General features: G+C 44.1%; 1 non-coding gene across 1 annotated transcript; it reads left to right on the top strand.

Annotated features, from left to right (window-relative positions):
- Nucleotides 1–7,767: 7,767 nt before the first annotated feature.
- On the top strand, nt 7,768–7,842 carry Trnas-cga. The gene has a single exon. It is a non-coding gene; the product is annotated as a tRNA-Ser (tRNA).
- Nucleotides 7,843–8,443: the final 601 nt, after the last annotated feature.

Genomic DNA, 8,443 nt, shown 5'->3' with positions numbered 1-8,443 from the left:
TACGGAGTCCAAACTGATCTTCCTCGAGATCGGCTTCTACCAGTTTTTCCTTTCGTCTGTAAAGAATTCGCGCTACTATTTTGCAGCTGTGACTTATTAAACTGATACAGTAAAGCTGCATGTCCTCCGCATAGACCTTCGTATTCTGTTCGCATCGAGAAAACAGAAGAGGGTCAGCTCGTAAGGTTCCCTTGTAAGGCTAAGAATGAGGCTGCGACCGCGAAAGCTACACCAATAAAGGAAGTAAAATAAAAAAGCCAATCAACTGTTCTTGTAGAACTGCTTTTCACAGGGAAAAAATGCGAGTCTTCGGTTCACCTTCTCTAATACGGCCTTTTCGTGTTGTTCCATTTTCACATCTTCCCTTAACATTACCTGTGACTGCTTATACGACCTGACGTGTTCAGCCTGTTCCGGAGACCTTAGTCCATCTGCATCTACATCTACATTTATACTCCGTAAGCCACCCAACGGTGTGTGGCGGAGGGCACTTTACGTGCCACTATCATTACCTCCCTTTCCTGTTCCAGTCGCGTATGGTTCGCGGGAAGAACGACTGTCTGAAAGCCTCCGTGCGCGCTCTAATCTCTCTAATTCTACATTCGTGATCTCCTCGGGAGGTATAAGTAGGGGGAAGCAATATATTCGATACCTCATCCAGAAACGCACCCTCTCGAAACCTGGCGAGCAAGCTACACCGCGATGCAGAGCGCCTCTCTTGGAGAGTCTGTCACTTGAGTTTGCTAAACATCTCCGTAACGCTATCACTCTTACCAAATAGCCCTGTGACGAAACGCGCCGCTCTTCTTTGGATCTTCTCTATCTCCTCCGTCAACCCGACCTGGTACGGATCCCACACTGATGAGCAATACTCAAGTATAGGTCGAACGAGAGTTTTCTAAGCCACCTCCTTTGTTGATGGACTACATTTTCTAAGGAATCTTAACCTGGCACCCGCCTTACCAACAATTAATGTTATGTGATCATTCCACTTCAAATCGTTCTGTACGCATACTCCCAGATATTTTACAGAAGTAACTCCTACCAGTGTTTGGTCTGCTATCATATAATCATACAATAAAGAATCCTTCTTTCTACGTATTCGCAATACATTAGATTTGTCTATGTTAAGGGTCAGTTGCCACTTCCTGCACCAAGTGCCTATCCGCTGCAAATCTTCCAGCATTTCGCTACAATTTTCTAATGCTGCAACATCTCTGTATACTACAGCATCATCCGCGAAAAGCCGCATGGAACTTCCGACACTATCTACTAGGTCATTTATATATATTGTGAAAAGCAATGGTCGCATAACACGCCCCTGTGGCACGCCAGAGGTTACTTTAACGTCTGTAGACGTCTCTCCATTGAGAACAACATGCTGTGTTCTGTTTGCTAAAAACTCTTCAATCCAGCCACACAGCTGGTCTGATGTTCCGTAGGCTCTTACTTTGTTTATCAGGCGACAGTGCGGAACTGTATCGAACGCCTTCCGGAAGTCAAAGAAAATGGCATCTACGTGGGAGCCTGTATCTAATATTTTCTGGGTCTCATGAACAAATAAAGCGAGTTGGGTCTCACACGATCGCTCTTTCCGGAATCCATGTTGATTCCTACAGAGTAGATTCTGAGTTTCCAGAAATGACATGATACGCGAGCAAAAAACATGTTCTAAAATTCTACAACAGATCGATGTCAGAGATACAGGCCTATAGTTTCTTGAAGTCTGGGACTACCTGTGCTCTTTTCCAATCATTTGAAACCTTCCGTTCCTCTAGAGACTTGCGGTACACGGCTGTTAGAAGGGGGGGCAAGTTCTTTCGCGTACTCTGTGTAGAATCGAATTGGTATCCCGTCAGGTCCAGTGGACTTTTCTCTGTTGAGTGATTTCAGTTGTTTTTCTATTCCTTGGACTGTTATTTCGATGTCAGCCATTTTTTCGTTCGGGCGAGGATTTAGAGAAGGAACTGCAGTGCGGTCTTCCTCTGTGAAACAGCTTTGGAAAAAGGTGTGTAGTATTTCAGTTTTACGCGTGTCATCCTCCGTTTCAACGCCATTATCATACCAGAGTGTCTGGATATGCTGTTTCGATCCACTTACTGATTTAACGTTAAGTTGTAGCCTGTTCCCGGTGAGGACGGCAGCCGTAATGGAGCAGCCGACGGACGTCCTTCCCGCGTGGCTTACGCACAGAATCCGCGGTGTGGTCAGGGAGCCTCAGAGCAGTCGTGTCGCCAGAGCTCCCGGCCTCAACCCGGCCAGTGCGCCCCTCAACCGGCAGCTGGGTCTCCTCGGTCACTCACCCGGCGTGCATTCTCCGGACCCGGTCACCGGGTACAACACGGAACCAGCCGACCCGGCCGCGGCCCGGCACGGTACCCCTCCGCCATTTACATATCTTAATTACTCGCGTGAGCCGGCGTCCACGCACCGCTCCCACAATTTCTCCGGAGACTGCTTTCCAGTGTAGCACGCACTGTGTCTGGGGTCACTTCCAAGGGAACAGCACCCGAGAGGACGCAGACTATTGTGTTACATCACTGTGCTGAAACTTCCATGTCTCAATTACTTTGCTCTGGTATTCACACGACGGGAAAAACCAAGGGCGATCAATAAACAATGCATCACATTTTTTCCTGAAACAAGTTTTTTTTTTCATTATTCCAATACATAATACTATTCACCACCCTTTCGGCTACAAAACCCTATTTTTAAACATAGTCGCCTTTCAGTGCGACGACCTTACGCCAGTTTACTGGGAGGCCCTGTATGCCTGCATGGTGCCACTCTACTGGTCGATGTCGGGGCCAACGTCTTGCTGCATCAATAATTTTCTCACCACCCACGTAATGCTTCTATGCAGTGCATTCTTCATTGGTCCAAAACACTGTCACGATCAGCCTATAAAATGACTTTTTTTCTTAATAATATGAATATTTATACACTACTGGCCATTAAAATTGCTACACCAAGAAGAAATAAACGGGTATTCATTGGACAAATAGATTATACTAGAACTGACATCTCATTTCATTTTCACGCAATTTGGGTGCATAGACTCTGAGAAATCAGTACCCAGAACAACCACCTCTGCCCGTAGTAACGGCCTTAATACGCCTGGGCATTGAGTCAAACAGGGCTTGTATGGCGTGTACAGGTACAGCTGCCCATGCAGCTTCAAAACGATACCACAGTTCATCAAGAGTAATGACTGTCGTATTGTGACGAGCCAGTTGCTAGGCGACCATTGACCACACGTTTTCAATTGGTGAGGGATCTGGTTCGTGTGCTGGCCATGGCAGCAGTCGAACATTTTCTATATCCAGCACGTCCCGTACAAGACCTGCAACGTGTGGTCGTGCATTATCCTGCTGAAATGTAGGGATCCGCAGGGATCGAATGAAGAGTAGAACCACGGGTCGTAACACATCTGAAATGTAACGTCCACTGTTCAAAGTGCAGTCAATGCGAACAAGGGGTGACCGAGACGTGTAACCAATGGCACCCCATACCATCACGCCGGGTGATACGCCAGTATGGTGATGACGAATACACGCTTCCAATGTGCGTTCACCGCGATGTCGCCAAACACGGATGCGATCATCATGATGCTGTAAACAGAACCTGGATTCATCCGAAAAAATGACGTTTTACCATTCGTGCACACAGGTTCGTCGTTGAGTACACCATCGCAGGCGCTCTTGTCTGTGATGCAGCGTCAAGGGTAACCGCAGTCGCGGTCTCCGAGCTGATAGTCCATGTTGCTACAAACGTCGTCGAACTGTTCGTGCAGATGGTTGTTGTCTTGCAAACGCCCCCATCTGTTGACTCAGGGATCGAGACGTGGCTGCACGATCCGTTACAGCAGTGCGGATAAGATGCCTGTCATCTCGACTGCTAGTGATACTTGGCCGTTGGGATCCAGCACGGCGTTCCGTATTACCCTCCTGAACCCACCGATTCCATATCCTGCTAACAGTCATTGGATCTCGACCAACGCGATCAGCAATGTCACGATACGATAAACCGCAATCGCGATAGGCTGCAATCCGACCTTTATCAAAGTCGGAAACGTGATGGTACGCATTTCTCCTCCTTACACGAGGCATCACAACAACGTTTCACCAGGCAACGCCGGTCAACTGCAGTTTGTGTATGAGAAATCGATTGGAAACTTTCCTCATCTCAGCACGTTGTAGGTGTCGCCACCGGCGCCAACCTCGTGTGAATGCTCTGAGAAGCTAATCATTTGCATATCACCGCATTTTTTTCTGTCGGTTAAATTTCGCGTCTGTAGCACGTCATCTTCGTGGTGTAGTAATTTTAATGGCCATTAGTGTATATGTGTTTGGAGAGAGAGAGAGATGGATTTTGACTGATACCTTACTTTAAGTCGTAACTGGTATCTGAATTTTGGTTGCTGCCTCCTTGAATGATCAGCTTCTGCACCAGTTGGTGACGCATTACAATTTGGAGGGAGTTATTGTCCTTTAAGGTTTAAAATACGACTCTGTTAGTTACTTGGCCGTATTTCGGATGGCTTTGAGCCCAAGTTTTCGTAGCTTTTCACACCTAAGGGACCACTGCTGTAAGTAAATTAGATCAAACAGCAATCTGCTTTTCGTGAGAAAAGGAGATTGCTTAGCACACAAACTTCCTTCAAACTACACGTCCTGCTGCATCAGAATTGATCAGTGGAGTTCAGCACCATACTATTATACAAGAACATTTGTCTCAGTTATCTTATGTTCTATAATTTAGCAGTTCTTTGGTTCTGTTGTCCAAAGTTTCGTGGAGCTATGTTACTTGGCGTTGCCACATCATACGGAAGTTACTTCGTCCATAAGATTTGCACACCAGAGCAAATACCTGGATGGGTTACGTCACTTTTGAACCGACGTGGATTTTCCGATATCTTTTTAAGCAGGATAAACGCTGTTAAAGAAGTAACTTGGCAGGAAAACGTGCACACAATGCTTTGGCTCTACAATTATAAATTTGCTTGAGATAGAGCTACATCAGGAAATAAGTTAACAGCCCAGCACATATTTGCGAATGTGGTTATTTATGTGACTGAGAGACTGAATTACATTAAAACGCAAGCTATGTCTGCGGATTTCACGGACGAAATCTTCCAGTTTATCAGCCGAATGACACCGTCTTCTTGAAGCAACGCTTAAACAAGTTCACTAATCATCATTTGCAGGTGAAGTGTCACGTTCTTGTTGGATGTTAACTTATTCAGCTATTGGGCCAGGATCTCTTCTGCCAGGGGATTGTCGGGTTCCAACCCCTTGTTGGCGGTAACGCCGAGATGTTGTATTGCCTCTCCATTTCGCTTGTACCGCTATCGTACATATAATATTAATGTTTCATAGGCGTACTGAAAACTAGCAGAAATTTCTAAACTTACTAGCTTATACACAGATAACTTGACTAAGGCAACCAGATGTATGGCCGAGTAATCAAAGGCCAATAAAAAAGCTAAAAAATCCTAGTGATGTCATTCCTCAGGCCCTGCCTCCTACTCTGCAGCCAGTTAATTAGTTTTGCTAAAAAATTACTTATTTTCAATAAAAATATCAGTTCGTCACATTTTTCTCATTTTTGAGCACATTTCAAACAGACTGCTTAGGGTTTTCCACCGTGCGCATCAGAAAGAGAAGTGTCATCTGCCTGTACTATAGGTCTTCAAAATGCTGGCTGTGAATGTATGTTATTCAACAGTTATTTGAAATATAGCGTGGACATTTCGTTCAAGCATTTTTATGTATTTATATTGAGCAACAGAACTGAAATATTTTTAAATAATTTCACAGAAACCAGTAAGGTTTTAATGTGGCTATAAACTGCAGTTCGAATGAGATTCGAGATTTAATTTCTGAATAATTCTTGACCGTGGATATACTATGTTCTTTTTTCACTGTTGAACACTTCCCGTCTCTCTCTTTTCCACACACACACACACACACACACACACACACACACACACACACACACACACACACACACGTAGAACTTGGGATGGGAGGTAGGGCCAGAGATTCTCCACGTAAGTTGTTAGAAAGAGAAAAATCAGCTTTGTATTTTTGATTTAGTTTTATCGCTGCGATATAATCAATGTGCTTCATAATCGTTCCGTCGATCACATAACATGAAGGCTGAATTAATAGTTTAGTTAGTATATAGGGATGAGGAGTAGGGGAAGCAAAGGAGGATGCGTGGGGTAATTGTGAATTGGTCATGGCGATGTCAGAAGAACCAACCTCGTTTCTAGGAATTACAAATACCGCGTAAATCCTATATCAGTGCGTCTGGATGTGGATTTTAACGCTAACTCGTTCCGAGGCTAACTCTGACGTCTTAGCCACTAACCCAACTCGATCTGTAATTTTCAGAACCTTTTGGGTCCGCTGTGGGTGTGCAATATTGCATTTACAGCGTAATTTTCTCCAGCTTCCTGATCCGTGAACGAAGAAGGCCCGAGTGCACACTGAAATCATAAAGAACTTCGTTCATTTGTGACAGAAGAATTTTACTCTTCGTCGCTATTGGCCCTGTCACTTAACGAATTAAAATTCCTCTTCGACGGGCTAAGACGAACTGCTCCAGAATAACTAAATCTGTAAGCTCAATATACGTTCTAGAATGAAAACTCTGAATTGCTTTCTTATCTGCCTATTAACTTCCCCTTTATGAGAGGATTCCTCTCTTACAAGGGGAAAACACGATAAGATCGCGGCCCCCCGGGTCGACGCTTGAGCGACAGAGATAGAAGAGCTAAAGAAGGAATGCCTTTTAGCCACAGAGGCACTGACATTCAGGAGCAGCGCCGGTTTAAAGAACCATCGCGCTCAATAACGGAGAAGGGAGTGAAAGTCTGGCACGAATCTGTGCGAAGAATTCAAAATAAAAGTCAAGTTCGTATTGAAGAACGCAAGATTTCTAACACCCCCGGAAATGTGAAGATCGGGATCTTATGAGGCAGCCGTAATATGCGAACTTACGAGCACAAAGTGACAAAGTGCCGTTATTTGAGAAACTAACTTTTTTTTTCACTTGCAGAGTTAACTCAAGTAAAATTCGCGTGAAGATTAGTGGCAGAACTGTTAGCGCGCGTTTAGTTATTTATTTTTTCATGTAGTATTTATAGGCTGTATTAAGCCATCGTCGGTCTTCTCTATAACAGGAGATAATTTGGATACCGGATAATAATCATCAGCCGTCTCATAGATGGCACAAAAAACTAATGTTCACTGTGCTGAATCATCCTTCCAGTTTATATTGTGAACGGGGCAGTGCATCAATTAGACTGGAGTTTAGATACAGTAACAGTTGCCACTCAGTGGTCTATCAGAAGATGTATGCATGGAGTTATTTATCTGTCTGAGAAGTAAAATCTAATTCTGTGAGAAACTTGTGAAGTTTTGAAGGAAGTACGCTACTCCCCCAAGCTTCAGAACGTGTGATTCACTTTACCCTCTAGGATCTTGCATCGTCAGTGATGCAAGAAACAATCCCGGCTGGTTAGAAACGCAATTACTACATTTTTAAATATACAGTTTCATATCAGCGCACACTCCGCTGCAGAGTGAAAATCTCATTCTGGAAACATCCCCCAGGCTGTGGCTAAGCCATGTCTCCGCAATATCCTTTCTTTCAGGAGTGCTAGTTCTGCAAGGTTCGCAGGAGAGCTTCTGTAAAGTTTGGAAGGTAGGAGACGAGGTACTGGCAGAAGTAAAGCTGTGAGGACCGGGCGTGAGTCGTGCTTCGGTAGCTCAGTTGGTAGAGCACTTGCCCGCGAAAGGCAAAGGTCCCGAGTTCGAGTCTCGGTCGGGAACACAGTTTTAATCTGCCAGGAAGTTTCATATCAGCGCACACTCCGCTGCAGAGTGAAAATCTCATTCTGGATACAGTACTACCGTTTGAAACTCGTTTACCATGGCGAAATGTCTTTAGGCTGCGCAATACGAAATGCACTTCTCCTGTAACACATTTCTTCTTAACAATCTAAACATAACATTATTTTTGAAACACAGAGTTCTTCAGTAGTTACTGAAACCTGTGGTATGAGTTACAGAAGCTATATACCTGCAGCTATTAAGAAAATCATAGTAACTAACGCACGTATCCATTTCCCACTGACATATACAGAGAAAGTATTACAATTTTTCCATATCAACAACATTAGTGAAATAAAGTCTGATCACACAATGAAATTCCAAACTAAATTCCGTTAACTTTTGAATAACTATTTACTGAACACATATGAAGTGTGCAGCTGTATTACAATGAACGCAACACCAAAACTAAGTGCACAGCCAAAGATCCAGAAAGAAAGCTGTCCTATTTGCCTGATAGTTAACTCCAGAAACAACCCTGCATATTTTATAAGCTGTAAGCTGAAGGATCTCATTGCCAAATATTATGCCATTGAAAATAG

The sequence above is a fragment of the Schistocerca piceifrons genome, chromosome 5 (assembly GCF_021461385.2).
Source record: "Schistocerca piceifrons isolate TAMUIC-IGC-003096 chromosome 5, iqSchPice1.1, whole genome shotgun sequence".
Classification (NCBI taxonomy): Eukaryota; Metazoa; Arthropoda; class Insecta; order Orthoptera; family Acrididae; genus Schistocerca; species Schistocerca piceifrons.
Note: the sequence above shows the minus strand (reverse complement) of the source record. Positions and strands in the feature narration are given on the sequence as shown.